At 48.5% G+C, this 21664-nt stretch overlaps 1 long non-coding RNA gene across 1 annotated transcript; it reads right to left on the reverse strand.

The window, feature by feature from the left end:
- Positions 1-512: 512 nt before the first annotated feature.
- LOC144825240 (uncharacterized) lies at positions 513-7962 on the reverse strand. Its single transcript, XR_013609348.1, has 3 exons — positions 7493-7962; positions 5139-5747; positions 513-1388 (listed from the first exon to the last, which is right to left on the reverse strand). It is a non-coding gene; the product is annotated as an uncharacterized LOC144825240 (long non-coding RNA).
- Positions 7963-21664: the final 13702 nt, after the last annotated feature.

Here is a 21664-nt window from a genome sequence, read left to right on the forward strand (position 1 = left end):
ACGAGGAACCAGCTCCGTCCACAAAACGTGGCAACCAGACCACTGTTCTTTTAAAAGAGAAAGGTCCCATTTCATCGCCCTCAACAAAACAACTCCCTTTACCGCACACAAATCATTTTCACCTAGGTGTATTAACAGAACCTCAGGGCACTGGCCCCCCACCATCCACAAGTTAAGTGCAGGAATCAACTCCTTCCATAGCATGCCACCCTTTCCTTTCCGAACAATTTTTAAAAAACGATCGTTAAAGCCCAGTAAAGGCCCAAAGTAGCTCCGTCATGCTTGAACATAGGCCCATTTAACAAAAGAGTGGCCAACAATCCAAATGGTCAGTTCCGTTGCTCTGGGGCCAGCCACAGAACCTGAAATGAGAAAAACAGTATCAGACTTATGGCAAAACAGCAGTCGCTAGCGCCTCCTCCCCCCCACTACGCACATAGCGCTGAAAGTAATTAGAAGACCATCTCCCCAAACGCATTATATCTTGTCTGGACCAGCCCCGGTTATGTGCCTCAGTTGCCGCCCCAATCCTGAAAGAGTGGGCACCATATAAATCCCCGTCCAACCCAATACTCCTCAAAGCCTTTCGGATCACCATGCGCAACTGGTATTCAGAGACCCGGGACCCATCTGCATGTTGGAAAACACAAGACGCTAACACCCCACCGGATAAAACCCACCAACGACGGGCCCACTGCAAAGGGCATGTACCCGCGTGGGAAGACGCCACCAACCAAATCCCCTTCCCCTTACTCCTCTGGTCCGTTTTAGATCTATTCAACCACACATGAACCCCTCTGTCCGACAAATGCACCTCCTGCCACCGGATGCCCTGAAACTGCTTGGAACCCAACAACTCGGAAACTCTGAAAGCCCCAAAGAACATCCACACAATAAGAGTGGAAAAAAGGCAAGTCTCAACATTATCTCTGCACACCATTGCTTAAGCCCCCAACACCCTAGCTAACGTCTGCCAAGACAAAGGGTTCCGCCCTGCCCGATCCACTCCCCGCTCCCTGGCCCAACCTTCCAACATTCTCCTCCAAATCTCCCCTGCTGAAGGAGCATAACCCCAAAGGAGTTTCTCCATAAAGGAGATGCCCGCTAACTTCCCAGCTATCATAATATCGTAACTCTGGTTAAGCCCTTGTCCATCAAATCAAGTATGAACTGCATCACATCTTCGGACCTTCTCCAGCCAGGCAACCTCTTACAAGCCCCTGGCGCAAGGAATTCCTTCCAGGCTAACGCATAAGCAGCTCGAGTAGACGCCGACAACGAACCTACCGCCAGTTGTACAACCCTACGTTGCCTACATACCACAAGTGATCCGGCATGGGGGTCGGTGTCCTGTCCGCGTCCTTGCCCAGCCCGTGGAATCTCTCCCACTGCAAAAGAGACAAAGCATCCGCAATGTCATTGTTCACGCCGGTGATGTGCAATGCTTTGAAACTGATGTCAAACCTGAGACAACCTAACACAAAGACTCGAAGTAGCTTCAGGATCGGTTCATCTCTGGCCGACTGTCTGTTAATGATTTAAACCACAGCCATATTGTCGATCCTAAACAAGACCTTCTTATGTGCCAAATCCTGTCCCCACAAAGTCAATAGGTTTTGCCACAGCGGGGAGCAACGAACTCAAGTTTATGAGACGACCTCACTGGGAAGTTTAAAGAAAGCCCTCACTCACCACCTAGTGATGACATGCTTCATCATCGGGCTTCACCCAAAAGACCAAATGTCTCTTGGGTGTGCTGCAACGCCAGAATTACTGCGGAGCGGGATAGTGAGTAAAGGACGTGTTGAGTGAAAACTAAATTAGTGAGTGATGAGGGTATTAAAAAAGGTCAGTAGTGTATCACAATGAAAATTTTATTCTATGATCACTAAAGACAATGATTAAAATAATGTGTATGGAAGCAGTCACAATAAGTTGAGTGGAGGATTCCTATGCATCAGTCGACATGTTTCTTGCCATTGAAACAGTGTAATTTTACCCGGCAATTCTTCAGGACTAAAAAGTGTTCTATACTCTGGTGGTATGGACGCGCTAAGGCCCACCCTTACCTAGGGGCGTGAAAGTGAAAATTAAACAAAAAGTGAAAAGTGCAAAAATTAGGAAGAAATAATGGCTTCCTAATAACTCCTGGTTTAGGAGGCTTCGATTTAGCGATTACTGCACTTTTCTGGCGTTAAATTAAATCACCATGGATCTCAGGAGGGGGGTGGGAGCGTATTCGGCACACCGCCCTCGACGCTCGGCACCCTCAGTCTACCTGCATCGCCCTCGGACTGGATCCAGTAAGGGTGGGCCTTAGCGCGTCCATACCACCAGGGTATAGAACACTTTTTAGTCCTGAAGAATTGCCGGGTAAAATTACACCGTTTCAATGGCAAGAAACATGTCGACTGATGCATAGGAATCCTCCACTCAACTTATTGTGGACTGCTTCCATACACATTATTTTAATCATTGTCTTTAGTGATCATAGAATAAAATTTTCATTGTGATACACTACTGACCTTTTTTAATACCCTCATCACTCACTAATTTAGTTTTCACTCAACACGTCCTTTACTCACTATCCCGCTCCGCAGTAATTCTGGCGTTGCAGCACACCCAAGAGACATTCGGTCTTTTGGGTGAAGCCCGATGATGAAGCATGTCATCACTAGGTGGTGAGTGAGGGCTTTCTTTAAACTTCCCAGTGAGGTCGTCTCATAAACTTGAGTTCGTTGCTCCCCGCTGTGGCAAAACCTACTTTCCCTAGACACTCTTTTTTTGTTTATTAATGATTGACCGGGGACCAAGAGTGTCACACGACTCTCCCTATCTCTCTTTTTGTTGAACCCCACAAAGTCAATGCCACCAAAACTGGAAAAGTTCCAAGAAGGCTATGCTCCTCCCACCATCTTTACATTGGTCTGGCCACTTCTCTGCGCACCACCTTCCCTGCCAATAAAGGCCAAAACCTTCACTGCCTGCTGCATCGGAGAAAATCTGGACGTCCCATTCCCAGTCTTCTTCCCTGGCCAAAGGAAGTCCATTGAAAGAATGTAAAAATACTGACCACATCCTGAGGTCTTCCTTAACCCCTGCTGACAAACGGACATGGTGATGCGGCAAATGTTGCCCGGATAGGGCCCTACCCGGACGTCTACAAAAAGTCCTCCCTGCTCTGACTACTCTGCATGCAAAGTTAAGGTGCCCTAGCAAGACCTGTATCTCCTTCACAAAAACCTTTTGTTTCACCAACATTGCCTTCAGGAGTTCCAACATTTTCACCTTCTTTTCAACGGGTAAGCGAGCCTGCATGACTACTGAATCAATCTCAATACCAAGAAAAGACATGGTCGCGCAAGGACCCATTGTCTTCTCGGGCACCAGAGGTACCCCAAGTTCGTCCATGAGCTCTTGGAACCTGTCCAGGGCTGCCTGGCACTCCGTGGAGCCCGGCGATCCAACAAAAAAGAAATCATCCAAATAGTGTGTTATCAGCTCATGGCCCGTGCGCTGTACAAAAAACCATTGCAAAAAAGTACTAAAGGACTCAAAAAGGGCGCAGGACATTGAACAACCCATCGGCAGTGCTTTGTCCACGTACCATTTACCATTAAAATGGATCCCCAGAAGATTCCAATCATCTGAATGGACTGGCAGCAATCAAAATGCAGATTTTATATCGCATTTTGCCATTTCTGCAGTTGCGCCCACGGTCACTAACAGTGACATAGCAATGTCAACCGAGGAATATGACACCGAGGAATATGACACCGAGGCCGCCTCCTCATCAATGAAATTATTGACTGAAGACCCCTCGGGCCATGATAGGTGTTAAATTAACCTGAATTGTCCCGCCTCCTTCTTGGGGACTACCCCAATTGGTGACACGATCAAATCCTCTAAAGGCCAATCATCAAAGGGGCCTGCCATCCTCCCCTCCCGCACTTCTTTGTTCAGTTTTTCTTGGACTACTGCTTTGTGATCATCAGCTGATTTTAAATTTTTTGCCCAGCGCCAAAGCCACGGACCGTTGTAACCAAAGGCGAAACCCTTCTGTAAAACCATCCAACAGCAACTGCTTCACTCTCTCCTCACTATACCCCCGTAGCCCTACTTCCAACTGTGCAAGCTTAACCGGAGTACGAGCCTTTGGGCCCAGGCCCCTGTGGACCCTTTCCTCCTCTACCCCCCTATGACTGCTGTGAAGAGCCTGGGGCGCTGGCTGTTGGCCGCTGCCCCTGTTGGCCGACTGAAAATCCTGTCCCCCAGCACTTGACCAAAGGATGTTTCCTGCCACACTGAGAGCATTCATGTCTAAATTTACAGTATTCTCTGGTGCATAAGCCTTTATTAAAATCCCAGCATGCCCCAATCCCAGAATGTGTTGCTGTTGTAGACCCCACCCCTCCCCGGGTGGGTTTCCCATGAAAGGGCCGATATACTAAAGGTAAACCACTGGCTGTAAAAATGGTCTTACCCCCCGCAGAAGCTCCCATGCTATGTTGCCACAGATCAGTATCTAACTCCCCCCACTTAGCCTCAGGGTCCCAAGCCATGCGAGCCCTAAATTCCTCATCATATTGAGCCCACGCAAAGCTGCTACCTGTAATTTGCGCTTTCCTAATTACATCCATGTATTTAAATATTGCAATAGAACGCTCTGGGAACTTCTCACAATAGACGCTGGCGTATATTAAAAAGGCCGCCGTCCAATTCTCAATTGTTAAAGGGACTTTGGGGCGCTTAGCTAATTCATATTCTTCCTTTGAACCTTCTTTTGACCTGACTTCCCTATGTAGTAGTTTCAGAATTTCAACATATTCCCCTTTCCAAATCCTCTCCTTTGTCACCAACATCAAGTGCGCCCCCAAAGGCTTTGTTACTCCCATATATGGGAGCTTCTTAATCTTCAACTCTTTACTGTGTAACGGCTCTTTCGGCTCCTGAACCTCGTCAGTGTTCATTCCACTCTTCAACTTTGCACCCCTGTTCCCTCCCCATCCCTCGTTCCCACCCCTTGATCCTTCACGTACCGACCTTTGTATAGTGTCCCCTCACTCTTGTCCTCAACAGCCTCACCCCCGTCCCCACAGACACCATTTTTGGTCTGGCCCGTGGTTCTTGAATCTCACCTGGCTGTAACAAAGGTGCTCGTCCAGGCACCGATCGCCATGCCATCGTTTCCACGGTATCCACCGTCCGAGGAACCCTCACCGAGGGGCCGCACTCTCTTCCGGTACCAGACACCACTGCCCTGTTAGGCTGTACCACTGCTGGCGTCTGCAAAAAACTATGAGAAATATGAGAAGAACCCCCCCAACCTCACACTCCCTCAATTCCCCTTCCTCGGGGCTGTCCTCATCGTATTCCAGCACCAGTGGCTCCTCCATCTGTGAAGGGCCAGACACCAACAACCTATCACGGGCCTTACCGGACCCGGCACCAACTGACTGGGGCTGCTTGTGGCCCTTTAATACACCTGGAGGGGGAGCCGACTGTACTCGCCGGTACGCCCCAAAACGTTCACCACACCTAGAATCCTCTCCAGCTGTCCATTCAGTCCGACGTGAAGCAATTATTGTTGGGGCCAGCGAGGTCACGCCGGACCTGCGTCTGCTGACCACGCCGGTATCCCCCGCCGGTACGGAATGTGCCGCGCTAGGCTCCACCCTCCCTTCTCCTCGGTATAACTGGGCCGCACTTCGCCCTACCAAGTCAGCCGCTCCGCGATGCAACTTGGCCTGTGGAGAAAAATATCGGACTGATGTGCCGGGACCCTTAACACTAGACCCTCCTGTCTACCTGAAAAACCTACGCCTAACCATGATCCAGAAACTAACTCCACTGGACGTGCACTGGCAACGCTCTTCCCCCGAGACAACCTGACAGCAGGGGGGGGGGGACTCCCCCACCTCTTCCTCACTACTCCAGTCCAACATAGCCTGCACTACCGGAACCGCCTGACCAACACTCTGCCGACAAGCCGCTCCAGAACCTACCCCTGAAACCCCTTGACCTACCTCCGCTCCTGTCTGAACTCTACCCGACTGCATGGGGAATTCAACCGGCCCCCTTAAATTCAGCTGGCGCAAAATCCCTACCCCCACCTCTGCAGCTCCAGCCTCTCTCAAACCTTCAGCCCATGACGGGAAAACATCTAATCCTTCCCAAGATTTAGCAACCGCCCAACCCTGCCATCCCCCCCCGAAACTAGCCTCCTTTTCTATGAACCACCAGATCCCTCAATAACCTGCCCCCCAGCAGCCCAAGTATGAGCAGTGGGAGCCAGCCGCCTCACATCCTGACCTCCTGAGCCCCCAACTGTGCCCACTCACCCTCACCCAACGAGCCACTCCTTACAGAAACTACCTTAGCCCTTGAGGAAAACTGGGGGGGGAAGGAGGGGGCTGAATGAGGCCAACTCCCTCTCTGACTCTGCAAGCCTGAATTCTTGTGCCTGTCTGACATCCCCTAAAGTGCCAGGAGATCCCACTACTGACAAGGGCCGTGAGGAAACAACTACCTCCGGGCCCCTCCCCCCCTGTGCTAGCACCTCGTCAAAATTCGAAGGGCCCTGAACAGAAAAAACCTCTGTCTGTGAAACCCCCTCTCCAGCCTCGCTTCGTAACAGCCCCCGCGAAGGAGAGAGAAAATCGCTCTCCCCCGCCCTCCCCCCGCACTGCTCGAAGCCTACCTGCGGGGGCATTGACACTGAGGCTAAGAGCTTCTTGCAGCCCCGCTTCCCTCCGCACCTGCTACGTTGTGCGGGGGCAGACGCTGCATGAGCCAGAGCCGCCGGAGCGGACACGAGCTCCGGCGGTCCCATAAATGTACCGCCTGAGCCCCAACATCCACACCCGGCCCAGCAGACACCGTGGGCACTGTTCCTGCCCCCCCCCCCCCACCAAGTCCGCACGTACCTTGCTACTCGGGGCCGTCTTCTTGAAGCGGGAGCGGCCCCGCTCGCCCACATCATCGACCCTCGAGCGCTCCGGGGTCAGGCAGGTGGCAACGACCGCCGCCACCCCAGCAGAGGCCTGTCACATAGGCCGCGACGGCCCCGCTGAATCCCCGAGCACCAAATCAAGGCGGCCTGCTTCACTAAGAAGCCTAATGGCCTCTAACACTCGGTGGTCTTCCGCTGACATTATCTTGCAAGCAATGGACAATTAACACCACACGACACCAAAAAACACCTCAGGGATGTCCCGGCCACCAGGTCACCGATACCTAAAATGGTGGCCGGGGGGTGGAGCCAGGGGACTATATACCCCGGCTCCGCCAAACAAAAAACAAGTCCAAAAGGCAAAGAAAATGGCCAGAGGCCTGCCGCACCCGCCCCCCCCCGGCCCCTCCAAACTGCCGGGGGGGGGGGATCTCCAGCGGTCGGCTGCCCCCTCCAATCCACCTTTCCAGAGCTGCCAGGCTATATAAACCCCACCCACCAAGGTGGCGATGCTTCGCTTCATTTGGCCTAAGCACTCACCTGACTTTGGACCCGTCCAGCTCCCGTCCTTCTGCGCTTCAGCTGATTCCTCTCTGGTGCCTTCAGCGCATCTTCAGGGATCTCCTCCACACCTTCCTTTCCGGCGATCCTTCCTGGTTCTGGGCAGTCCGTCTCGGATTGGCTTCCGGGTGACTTCTGTTCCGGCTCCCAGCAAAACAAACAAAAGGTTACTAAGCAACGCTCCTAAAGCACGGTGACCTTTTAATTTAGGGACAGACTTTTTTGAAGAAGCATAGCGGTAAGACGCTTGATTTGTTTATCGGGCCTCTGATTATTAGAAGTGAATTGGACATTAAAAGACTCATCGTTTCTTACGAATCCAAGGCATCAAAGACATTTAAGACATTAATAATTAATACAGCAAAGCGAAAACAAAAGTCATGTTAATTTGGCTGTCTTGAAAATCACCTATATACAAGGTTAATCGCTAGCAATTAATCTGTCAGTATTAAGACCAAGCCAAGGGTATTGTATTCAGATATGCCTGTTGTCTCTTCTATTGTTTCTTTTCATTATCATTTAGTTTACTGGATTCCTTTGGGGCTACGTTCACAACACTTAAAGGTATAGGCATGACTTGAAGTGAATAAGCCTTTGTCGCAATTCTACACTATAGGAAGGCAAGTCAGGTACACACGCACCATAAAAGTCTCCCCTGCATACATTAGCATCGGTGTAAATGGAACAGGAGCTCGCTGCACTACATTTCCCAGAAAGCAGTGGGGCCTAGTAGAGACAAACGGCAATAACGCCTCCTTTATAGTGCTTCTCTGCGAGAGCTTCTTCGCCGCTGGAGTGCGGTCCGAGGATTTTGAAGCTCCGTGAAGCACTTGTGTGCTTCTTTCAAGACTGCCAGATTGAAAGCCCTTCTCCCGTTTGGGAGCCATTTCAGGTATTGTGATTCCCGATTGCGAGAAGCGCCGGAGCGCTTCTCTTTTTCTCCAGTCCCTTGTTTTGCTGATTTTGGTATCGTGCGCTGAAACGAACACTCATCGCGTCCTCCTGGCAGACCCTCCAGTGGCTTAGGGAACCACGTGGGTGCTGCTATTGACTCTTCCGCTGTGCTTTGAAAACAGCGCCTGGACCATTTTTGGAATTTTACTAACTTTCGCTGTGATATTGAACAGCAGGGGAGTGCTTATTAGTTTGTGATTTCATCTAACAATTACTGTTGCTGAAGACCATGATTGAATTGAAGCTCGAAGGATCCTGTTTTTTCCGTGTCAGGTCCAAAGAGTCATGGTGTCTGGAGGATTTTAGTATTCATATTATTTTAGGAGAGTCGCTGCAGGGTTCCTTGTGAGTGAAAGACACATGTACAAAAACTTGGTGACTGAATCTGTATGTGGTTGTCTGTGTGGCATTTAACACTTGTCTCTGTCTCTTTTTTCTCCATACATTGCATTAACATAAAAGGAAGCTATTCAGAAACCTAGACCAGACCTAGGAAGCAAGAATTCCCAGTAGCACCCTTTGTTATTTTGTCTCCTTCCCTTTTCCCGGGGTGCTATTTTCCATAGCTGTGTTTACTACACTGTGGGAAGTTGTGCTCAGGGGAGTAGGGAGGCTCCTCTACACGCCATCATCCCCGCTGGCTTCTAGGAAGAGGTTAGTGGCGTGTTTTTATCTTTCCTGTGCTACTGACAACCTGACAGATTGTGATGCCCAAGTTGGACGCCCGCCCGGACGATGGACACCAATGTGGTGTTGACCTTGCTGTTGGAGAGTCTAACAGCTCTGCAGCAGGAAGTGCAAACCTCTCTTTTAGAAAACTAAGATCTTAGAAAAGAAATGGGCATGTTACGTAGGGAGGTAGCAGGTCTATCACAAAAGGGTCAAGGGACTGGTTCATACATTAGGGTAGCAACACTTCCTCCTCAAGGGCATGCAGTGCACCCTCCCTCCTCAGTTACCACACAGGGGAGTGGATTATTTTCAGCCTCTCCTGGTCCCCCACCTACCACCAACTCCACTCCTACTGTCCATGTGATTCAAAACACTGGAATCCCATTGGCGCCTCCGGAACGTTTCTCTGGTGATCCAAAGAAATTGGAAACCTTCCTGAATCAATGTCGGCTGCACTTCTTGTGTAAACCTGCAGTTTTTCAGGATGAAGCGGCTAAGACAGCCTTCATAATGTCCTACATGGGGGGGGGGGGGGGCAAATGCATCGATCTAGACCATTCCGCTGATGGAAAGAAACAACCACGTTTTGCATAGATTCCCTGACTTTTGTTTGGAAATTAGAAAATTATTTGATCGAAAGTCTCATATGATGTCTCTGGATCGTGAACTACTCACACTACGACAAGGGTCTCAGGACTTGTTGACTTACATAACATCATTTAATCGTCTAGTCGTAGAAACCGGCTGCCTCAGGAGAAGAGAGCCACTCTATTTTACCAGGGGTTACGGGGAGAAATAAAGGATGTCCTTTCGCAGGTGGTACAGTTGCTCCAGAACCTGTGAAGAGTTGATCGATCTGACAGTACAACTAGACCACCGACTACAGGAAAGAAGAGGTGACAGGAACAGAGAAGAAACACGTTTTTTGTACTCCAGACCAAAAACCCCTGTCGAGGATCACCCTAAAACTTCAGACGGATCCGAACCTTTGCAGATAGGGGGTATCCGAAGTCCCCTTACCACGGAAGAAAGAGAAAAAAGACGGAAGATGAAACTATGCCTGTATTGTGAAAATGGAGGACATTTCATAAGACAGTGCTGTGCCAGGGCCCAGCTCCCAGAACGAACCACCACCCCGCGGGTGCAAGCAGCAATGGAAACAAGAGAAATGTTGGAAAACTGAAGAGCCCGAGTCAGAATGAGATCTATGGTTCGTGCGGACGACCTACATCGATCTCTTCAGTAATCGCCAACACCATACAACCAGCAGTGGCACATCTGAATATTGGTGTCTCTCTTTGGGTTGCTAAGGATACTCTACTTGAAGTGGATGCCTTATTGGACTCCGGTGCGACGGGAAATTACATAGACCAGAAGTACGCCCTGACCATTGGTATTCCCTGAGAAAAAAAGGAGACCCCGAAATCATGAAGGCGGTGGACGGATCAGCGCTGACGTCTGGACCTGTCAAGTATCATACCATTCCCCTCTTGATGCAGTTTGGTACTGATCTCTACGAATATATCCAGTTTGACCTCATTGACGCACTGCAGTTTTGTCTCATACTAGGCATGCAGTGGCTGACCTTGCATGACCCTGTGGTTCGCTGGGCGGATCGCACTGTTTCCTTGAGTTCTTAATATTGTAAAGAGCATTGCACTAGGAAGGCAGCCCATCCAGAAAAGACCTCAAGCACACAGGCGGGTCTATTGGCAAACTCATGTGCACAAGACTGGTATTGTTGTTCGACCACCTTGCCCGAAGAATACAGGGAATACCAGTCTCTCTTTGATAAACAGAAGGCTACCCAACTACCTCCCCACCGAGTATATGACTGCCGCATCGAGTTGATACCTGGAGCTGAGATTCCTTGTAGTAGAGTGTATGCACTGACAGAACCCAAGACACATTACCTGAAAACCTACCTCGAGGAGAACCTGGCATCCGGTTTCATCAAGCATTCCTCTTCGCCTGCTTCATCCCCTCTTTTTTTCATCCCTAAGAAAGACTGCAACGAGCTTCGGACCTGTATCGATTATAAACCGTGTGACCATAAAGAATCGCTACCCATTACCACTTATTCCTGTGCTCCTGGACCAACTCAAGGGGGCTCGTTTTTCACAAAGCTGGATCTTAGGGGCGCCTACCATCTTGGAAGGGTGAAAAGTAGAGATGAGTGGAAGACCGCATTCCGAACGAAGTTTGGGCTCTTTGAATACAGGGTAATGCCCTTTGGGCTCTGCAATGCCCCGCTGCTTTCCAATACTTTATGGACAAAGTTTTACGGGGATTCTTGGATACGTTCTGTGTGGTTTATATAGACGACATTCTCATCTATTCGTCTATTCTACAGGAACATGTGACTCGTGTGAAAGCAGTCTTGGACAGGCTTCGACAGCACTCGCTGTATGCCAAGCTGGATAAATACTTATTCCATGTCCAAGAGGTAGCCTTTCTGGACTACGCAATCAACACTCATGGTTTTCACATGGACACAGGCAAGGTTGAGGCAACCACTCAGTGGAAAACCCCACATCATGTAAAATCTGTACAAAGCTTCTTGGGATCCGTCCAACTACTACATGGGTTTTATAAAAGATTTTTCGAGGATTATGCACTCTATCTTCTGCTTACTGAGGAAAAACACTCCATTTGTTTGGGGGAAGAGGCTGAACAATCTTTCCAGATCTTAAAAAGGAGATTTACTCAAGCCCCCATCCTGGAGCATCCAGACCCACATGCCCCTTTCATTGTCGAAACAGACGCCTCTCAGTATGCCATAGGAGATGTGTTGGCTCAGTAACACCCCAAAACAGGCCAGCTACACCCTGTGGCATATTTCTCAAAGAAACTCACCCCCAGTGAAGTGAACTATTCTACTTCCGACAAGGAATTACTGGCAATAAAAAGGGCAATAAAAAGGGCTTGCGAGGAATGGCTGCACTATGTCTTGGGTGCACATCACACCATTGAGATCTACACAGACCACCGAAACATGTTATTTCTAAAAACTGCCAAGGCCCTCACACCACATCAGCTGCGTTGGACTCTTGTCTTTTCCGACTACGATTTCATTATCAAATACCGACCAGGACCGCAAAATGGAAAAGCAGATGCCCTCTCTCGCATTGAAGACCCAGAGGATGGCATGTTATCAGAGAACCCAGAACCACCTTTGATACTCGCTGAGGGGGCTTTCCGGAACCAAACCATCGCATCGAAGGATTTTCTAGAGGACGTCAGAGTATCCTTGGCCAACATAGACGTTCTGGCCTGGCTCCAGGAGGATCCTGAACATCGAGTGGAGAACGATGACCAGTTGTATCACTATCATGCTTTGTATGTGCCAAACAACGACTTACAGCTACAGTTGCTGACATAGGCTCTGTCAATGGATTTTATCGTGGAAATGCCCCCCTGCAAGAGATACACCACCGTTTTGGTGATAGTGGATCACTTAACCAAGATGGGACACTTCATACCTTTGGAATGTTTACCTACGTCCTCCGAACCAGCCCTTGTTTTCCTTCAACATGTGGTTAGAGCACACGGAATACTCAGTGTTTTCATTACAGAGTGTGTTATGTAAAATGAACATCGAATCCAGGCTTTCCACCAGCTACCACCCGCAAACGGATGGAAAAACGGAACGCCTTAACCAGACATTGGAGCAATATCTTTGCTGTTTTACACTGCAAAATACCACAAACTGGGTCACACAGCTGTGGATGGCGGAGTTCTCCTACAACAACGCTGAACACTCCACGCTTGGGTGTTCTCCTTTCTATTGTCTTTACGGTCACCATCCCAACATGCTCCCTTTTGAATGGCCCGTTGAATCCAGACTTCCGAGCATTCACGAACACCACGCTCATCTTAGGGCCGTGTTACTCGATGCCAAACAACACCTCGCCACAGCGCAATCGGCACAGAAACACTTCGCTGACAGAAAAAGAACTAAAGAACCTGTTTATCAGGTGGGGGGATAAGGTTTGGCTAGCTACAGAAAACCTACACCTTAAGGGAGTAGACAAGTTAAAACCCAAATACATTGGTCCCTACAGTATTGAAGAAATAATCAAACCCATAGCTATGAGGTTGTCCTTGCCCCAGTCATGGCGCATCCACCCAGTGTTTCACTTGTCCCTACTCCAACCATAGCATGAGGTTACCAGAACGGCCTCTCCCTTTGGAGATCGATGGGCAGGAAAAGTATGAAGGACACAAACTCTTAGATTCTTGGCTGGTAAGGAAGCGAGTACAGTATCTAGTAGAGTGGAAAGGTTTTGGAGTCGAGGATAGGACTTGGGAACCAGTACAGAACCTCCACTTCCGTGACCTAGTAGAACGCTTCCATGCAGACAATCTAGGAAAGCCTGGATGACCGCCAAGTCGGCGATCCTTGAGAGGGGGTTCTGTCGCGTTTCTACACTAAAGGAAGACAAGTCAGGTACACACGCACCATAAAAGTCTCCCATGTATACATGGGCATCAGTGTAAATGGAACAGGAGCCCGCTGCACTACATTTCGCAGAAAGCAGTGGGGCCAAGTAGAGACAAACAGAACTGCCGTTTGTATAAAACGCCTCCTTTATAAGCACCTCCTCTGCAGTAAGAAGGTGCTTGACAATTTGACCCGTGCTTCTCTGCGAGAGCTGACGGTTCTTCCCCGCTGGAGGAATTGGTATGCAGTGTTTATAATTGAGTGCGGTCTGAGGATTTTGAAGCACCATGAAGCACTCGTGTGCTTCTTTGAAGACTGCCAGATTGAAAGCCCTTCTCCCGTTTGGGAGCCATTTCAGGTATCGTGATTCCGGATTACGAGAAGCGCCGGAGTGCTTCTGTTTTTCTCCAGTTCCTTGTTTTGCTGATTTTGGTATTGTGCGCTGAAACGAACACTCAGCACGTCCTCCTGGCATACCCTCTAGTGGCTTAGGGACCCGCGTGGGCGCTGCTATTGACTCTTCCTCTGTGCTTTGAAAACAGCGTGCTGGACCATTTTCGGAATTTTACTAACACTCGCTGTGCTATTGAACAGCAGAGGAGTGCCCCTTATTAGTTTGTGATTTCATCTAACAATTACTGTTGCTAAAGACCATGATTGAATTGAAGCTCGAAGGATCCTGGTTTTTCCGTGTGAGGTCCAAAGAGTCATGGTGTCTGGAGGATTTTAGTATCCAAATTATTTTAGGAGAGTCGCTGCAGGGCTCCTCGTGAGTGAAAGACATATATACAAAAACTTGTTGACTGAATCTGTATGTGGTTGTCTGAGTGGCATTTAACACTTGTCTCTGTCGCTTTTTTCTCCATACAGTGCATTAACATAAAAGGAAGATATTCAGAAACCTAGACCAAACCTAGGAAGCAAGAATTCCCGGCAGCACCCTTTGTTATTTTGTCCCCCTTCCCTTTTCCCCGGGGTGCTATTTTCCACAGCTGTGTCTACTACACTGTGGGGAGTTGCGCTCAGGGGAGTAGGGAGGCTCCTCTACACACCATCGTCCCCTCTGGCTGCTAGGAAGAGGTTAGTGGTGTGTTTTATCTTTCTTGTGCTACTGACAACCTGACAGCCTTGATTGAAAAAATACTAACAAAACTAATAGCGAATTTCAAAATACATTATTGTTGATGTTGGTTTCATAACGCTAATTTGAAAAGCCATAATTGCTGATGTTTATTTTGCATTAACGAAGGTACACTGTACAGAGAAGAGTCGACATTGACACCTTATTTAAAAAAGGGAATCTATGGGCATTCATAACTCGGGTAGGTGACAAAGATTAACAGTGGAGTCAAGGACTAAGATGAGGTCTGAGAAGGGTTCAAAAGTCTTACGGGGTGTTATTTACATTTACAGATACATCCATCAAGCTATTCAAGAATAGAATCAGAGACCGAGCAACACTTCATTCTTTGAGAAACATCTACAAGATTTCTCCACCAGAACAGACGACAGGGATCCAGTGTGTTTCTTGTTTCTCATTCCTCCGGAAATCGATCAGAGCGACAGGCACAATCATTCCCTGCAGCTCTGGTAGGTCTTAGAGGGAGTTGGGCAAAAGCAGTGTCGAAGAGGAAACAACCGGAATTCAGGTGGGTGACTTCGTAACACCATTAGCAAACTCAAGGTCAAGATCTTGTGACCCTTATCCCTCTTGTCAGTCAGCCATTCTTAAGGGTGGAAGCCCTTCTAGCATCTTCAGTTGACCTCTAGCGGGGGGGATGTCACATAACCAGCCGTCCCCAACTAAGAGCATTCTAAGACTGTGGCAATATTCTGTTGGCAGAAGTATAATATGAAAAGCTACATGAAACATGTTATTATAATTATTAATATTATTCCCAACTCCTTGCCCTGCTCAGTCTAAGAGAAGCATTCTATACAATGTTGCAGCAGACCATGTTCAATGTCATAGCAAACACAAGGAGATGATGGACGGAGTGGTGAAACTGTTCAGACACTCACCCCTAGTCACAGATCTGGGTTGAATCCATCATCATTCATTACCTCACTTCGTTACCTCAGTTCAGATCCAGCTATATGCAAATCAGTTTTGACCCTGTGCCTCATGGGAACAGTCCAGCCCAAACTGCCAAGCCAGGTCTTCCCTGAACCGGAAGCAAGCATCCTGGGACCGGTTTTGGGATAACTGCTATCACCAGCCAGGCTAGCTTGATTCCAGTGGCACAGTGAGCAAGGGACCCACATCTGGGCAGGGTTGCCAACTTAAGGCGAACAAAGCAAACTGAAGGAGATGATGGACGAAGCACTGAAACTTTTCAGACACTCCCAGTCAAAGATCTGGGTTCAATGACTTCTCTTGAAGAATGAGCATTGACAGCTATGCCATGCAATAGTTCACCTCCAACCTCAACAACATTTTCCAGTAGTTTTAGATGAATTCCTCAAGAGCCAAGCATAGCTCTGCATGCTAGAGCATAGCTGGTGCTTCTGTAGAAAGGTCAGCCCATATCGCACCCGATGCCCAGGCTGCTGGTGCAGGGCGACTCTTAGTTCCCATCTTGAATAATTACCAAATAAAGAGACGGGCGCTGGAAGCAGGAAAACAAGAACAGAGTTTATTACTCATGAGGAGAGCATGTCATTTTGGACACTCGCATAGTGTCTTCGTGAGGTGCTCTAACAAGTTTCTCTGAGGCTTTGTCTTTTATACATAGGTTTGTGGCACACAGGCATCCTTTATTACAATCAAGACAGTGTGAAGTACGAAGATATTCCAACACGTGGCTACAGTAGGGGCCCTTATCCTCCATACAATAGGAGGGGGCTGTCATGCAGCCGAGTGTTCTGCTGATTCCTTTGGAATGTGTGCTCCTGATCGAATCTCAGGGGGTGGGGAGGTCATGATCAATAGTGGCTCCTTTTAGGAGAGGCGAGTGCATACAGTAGTGGGCAATAAACTGTATCCTCAGGCTAAGGGGGTGACCAGCGGTCCATGTAGACAATTAGGTTCAGAGGAAGAGGTCATCAAAGGAGGGGTATTCATGGAGGGAAAGGAGGTGTTGGTCAGGCGCGGGGTGTGATTCTCAGAGACAGAGTCATGCGGGAGGGGAGGGCTCATGACTTGTGCATGTGAGAGCGGGGGCAGTCAGGGTGCATGGGGGAGGCTTGCAGGGTCAGGGAAGGGGCGCTGGTGATCGATCGCAAACTGAGAGACCATGGTACCTAAAATGGCTGTCGTGTACGTGTGTGCATGGGTCTATGCTAGCGGGATAACACAGTCAGTGTTTTAGCGATATCTGTTCTGCTTACAACAAGGGGTACTGTGAGCACAAATGAACGCCGCTTATGTACATACACATTGCTATTTTCAACAGTCGCCGCTTTTTTTACATAAGCAAGTTCAATTTCTACATAGTCGATGTGATAGGCAGAATGCAATACATGTTAATTTACATTTGTTGGGTTCTTCATACAAGCCTAGAGATCGGCATAATATTTAGTCGGTGTAGAATCAAGGAAAAATGTTCCGACACATTATAAAATCAAGTTCACATTTTCTCTCTGGTGACATCAACATACAGGAAAAATGCTCTGATAACTTCGGGTCTTATACTATAAGAGACTTTTGAAAAACTAACTACATGAGTGACCGATGAAACATTCTAAAAGGCAATACAAAAATGGTTTGAGGGAGGGATTCAATTCGATACAAGCAATTAGTCAAGGGGTGAGTAGAAAGTTCTGGAAAGGGGGAGGGTCTTTGTCGCAATGTCTTTTAACAGAGTCCGTCTTCTTTTGATGGCGCTGCTGAGCACCGGCGGTGGAGCTATAGGTCCAGCTCGGATTCATCCTTATACGTTGCAGGGTGCGATCAGTCCTCTGCTGTTAGATCACAGTCCTGTTTTCCAACTTATTTTCTTAGGGGTGCCTCAAGCTGGGCACCTGCGTGTCTTTTCTTTTTCCGTGGTAAAACCTCATTCTATAGTCAAAAGTTTATGCGAAAAGGGTGAGTTTGTTGGATAATCGAGGGAAGAGAGGGCGGAGTGGGGCCAGATCTTTGAACACACCAAGGGACCAAGGGAGCAAAGGACAACGAGCAGGCAAGCCCAACAGTCGGACTCAAAAGGGGACGGGGGACTTCAGGCACGAGTGGGTCAGCGAGTCGAGGGCTTCAAGGCAGCCCTTCATTCCTCCATCTGCTGAGTTTGAAAGTTATGCCTCGTCCCGCGTCTCGTTGCTCTGCAGTTCCACCTTTGGTCGTCACACGTGCTCCATGATCTGTGGCCAGGCTGTGCGTTACGTCCAGCTCCTCTCCTCCGGTGATTGTATCTTTGAATGGGTAGAAAACAAGTTTTAGAAAAACTGGCAGGAGAAGACATTTATACATCTCAATTCCGTCCCCAATCTTATGTAGGTGGGGAATAAGTTCATCGGTCACAGTCAGAAGTCGTCACTTATGGAGTCTGTAGAAGGGCATTGCTTATTGAATTCATAGACCTGCTTAGCGTTCATTCGCGACATATGATGAGAGAAGTTGGACTTTTATACACAGTGTATTACGTCAAATTCAAAATCGAGTCCTTATGTAGAGACTCGTCCTTCCCTTTAACCCAAGTATCGACAATCTTACATCTCCCTTCGGGGTCGGCTAATTCTTGCAAGCAGGGGCGTTATCGTCATGAAGAAGGGGAAGGGGGCAGATGTTAAACATGGCTTTCCTGGGAAATGACCGTTAATCAAGGTCATCAATTACGTTTCGTGGGTAGCTGACATGAGGCTAGGGTTAATCGGGGGCGCGTGGGTGCTTTGGACAGGGAGCTGGGGTCTATCGGGAGAAGTGGGGTACTCTGGATATCCGCACTTAGGCGCAGGGGGGTGGGGCAATCGGGGCATTGGGGATCGCATTTCTAACGAACTGAGAAACAGACGACCATTGACGTTATAGTTCCCTTATAAAAGGCCAGATTAGGGGACGTCCGTCGTCTTACCTGTCCTTTCCTTCATTACCAACTCGGGTTCTATCGTTTTGCAGAAAGGAGAGGTAGTACTATGGCAAGCCACAATCGTTTTTGATTTTTGGTCAATTTTGCTGAACACCTTTGCGTTCGAGGAAACCCAATTATGTTTTGTGCCGGAGGGGCACAACGTCACCATACAAGAAAAGAGGAAACAGGGGGCTTTTTGGAGAGAGAAAGAGAGAGAGAGAGAGAGAGAGAGAGGAGAGAGAGAGAGAGAGAGAGAGAGAGAGAGAGAGAGAGAGAGAGAGAGAGAGAGAGAGAGAGAGAAGAGAGAGAGAGAGAGAGAGAGAGAGAGAGAGAGAGAGAGAGAGTGAGAGAGAGAGAGACCGCACCTTAAATGGTCCATTCGGTACACGTATGACATGGAGAGAGAAAGAGAGAGAGAGAGAGATGTGTACAATAATGGGCCATTCAGTGCGCGCACAACACAGAACAACAGGGGTTAAGTAACACGGAAACACAGGCAGAGGGATGACGTAGATTCATGCATCACGTACACACAAACTCAGACGGGGGAGACAGTACATGTATTATATACAGAAATCCAAGACAAAACATAGAACAGTTATTGGCCAAAAATGATCTCCTCCTGTACGCTGCGCATTCTCAGTATCTTAAGCTCTCTTTACTGTTTCTTCTCTTTTTATTGTCGGCTGCCTTTACTGGAGGTTGTGGTTGCGCACACTTACGTCTCTGCCACTTGGTCATGAACTAACCTGGTCGGGCTAATGCCCACGGTGGTATTTTCGAGTCATTTTAGCAACGGTGTTTCCAGGCTGAGACAATAGTCGGTGTCAGTTGGAGAACAATGGGGCAGCTTTGAGTTACATGTCTATGAGGATGCGAAAAAGGAGGTAGTAGGTTTTAAATATTGGCAATATCCCTAGTCCTCTCGGCGGAGGATGCTTGGGTAAACCTTACCTCAAAATACCCTAAACTTTTCCCTACTTAGTTAACCGTAGGAATGTATTTATTATTGTACGTCATTTTTGGTTGCATTATTCGGGGTTTGTCGTGGTTAGGTACCATAATCAAACGCCTTTTTCCCGTCTCTTCGTTCGTTAGATCACCATTTTCCTTTTCGTATCTTTAATCGATGTTCCAAAGTGACCTGCAGAAAGAGGGAAAAAGAAGGGGGCGGGGGCAACATTTAAAAACACATCAGCGCGCATAAACCCGAAAAAGGCTTGTACTTACTACATACTCGGTCTATCTCCACGGAGCGCAGTTCTTGCCAACTCGGCATTTAAGCCCAGATGAACCTTTTAGTGTCTGAGAGATGATTATCGGAAGCCAGTGTGTGGTATTATGGACCATATGTAGGGAGGCCAGGTGGCACTCCTTCGGGGCGACTTAGGGACATTTTAGCACAATTTTCCTGATACAGGTAGCATATAAAATATAGGCTAAGTTCCAGGGTTTTTTTTTTAGCGGTTGCTTTGGGCTGTACAAAAAATGTGCAAAATACATACAACAAAAACCTGGACCATTCATATTTGCCGTATTTCTGCATTATACCCTTATCTAATCGAGTTGAGTCATTTCACCTATATTTTAGTTATATCGAAAATAGTGATCATTATTTTGAAACTTATCAACTTACGCGTGACAACTACGTTTGCCTTTTCCAAAAATCTTTAATAAGAATGTCGGTGTACAAATACGGGCCTACAACCCCGTGGGCCGGCCACGGAGCAGGCTGGAACTGTAGATGTGGGGATACTTTATTAGGGGGAAACTTAATGGAGTCGGTGGTTGTTAATTTCATAAAAAGTGCGCCAAGTGCAATAAAAATCATATCGAATCTTTAGTGTGAGCGAGTATCATAAGCATCGAAATTTCGAACTTTCAATAATCATGATGCGCCAAACTCAACAACAATTCATTGTCCGAATGCTCAATCGGTACCCATCTCATGTCAATTCATTGTCCTTCTTTGTCCGAACACACAATCAGTACCCATCTCATATCAACTCATTGTCCGAGCTGACAGTATACATCCTATATCAATCCATTGTCTGAACTCATAATCAGTACACATCCTATATCAATCTATATGTTTTTTATGTTTTTTAAAAAACTTCATACATATCCTATGACACCAAGGCTGAGCAATCGGGGTACAATAAGGAGTTGAGAGTTTCATTTGCATCGGCGCCATTTTGGGTGCCGTCAGGCAGAACCAGGCATAGTCTAAATCTCTACTAACTCGTGGTTGGCCCAGAGCTTCCTTTGGCAGTCCAAAAGTTCCGTTAAAGGGCAAAAGAAAGGATCGGTGGTCTGAACCATCAGTCAAAAAGGGGAGGGAGGCAACAATGTTCCTACCGGGTCATACTGTGTTTTCACCGGAACTGATCCGAACTGTAGTCTGCAGGATTCTAGTCATTTAAACTGAGGCTGGCGACAGCATGGGAGCGCCGACGTCCTGCGGCTACATTTCCATCGTTCCGTGGGCAATCATGGCAGTCATTCCCCATCGGGGTATCTGCGGGAGTCGGGGACTCCCACGGCTCCTCTAGAATCTTCATGGACGAGGAGAACTTTTATGATGGTGGCATCCACAAGCAACCGGGCCATTCCTTCATGTTGGGCCCGCTCTTGCAAGGTCGACCGCCATTTTGAGAGTTCGGCAGCTACCGGTGATCGCGGGGTCAAATGAGCAGACGGGCTCCAACCTGCCGGGCGAGGTGTTGCAGCATCGCCACAGTGGATGAACCCTTTTCCGGGTGCGTGGAGCGTCGCTGCACCGCAAGAGTGGACGAACCCTTTGCCGGGTGCGAGGTGCGTTGAGGGCGCAGCTGGGGAGCCTCCACCTGAGGAGGTGGGAGAGGCTCGTTCACGCCGCCTCTCCCTCCCGGTGCACCCCACGGCGCCTCGCTTGACATTTGTTATGGCCGGACCAGGCGATGAGGACGGGGGGGGGTCGGAGGCATGTGCAAGACATCCCCCCCCCCAGGGTTGTCGCAGCCATTATTGAAGAAAGAAGTGGCGCCTGCCATGTTTTCGGGCCGGGCCTCCGGTGGATGGCGGCCGGACGCTCTT

The sequence above is a fragment of the Lissotriton helveticus genome, chromosome 3_1 (assembly GCF_964261635.1).
Source record: "Lissotriton helveticus chromosome 3_1, aLisHel1.1, whole genome shotgun sequence".
NCBI classification, from domain to species: Eukaryota; Metazoa; Chordata; class Amphibia; order Caudata; family Salamandridae; genus Lissotriton; species Lissotriton helveticus.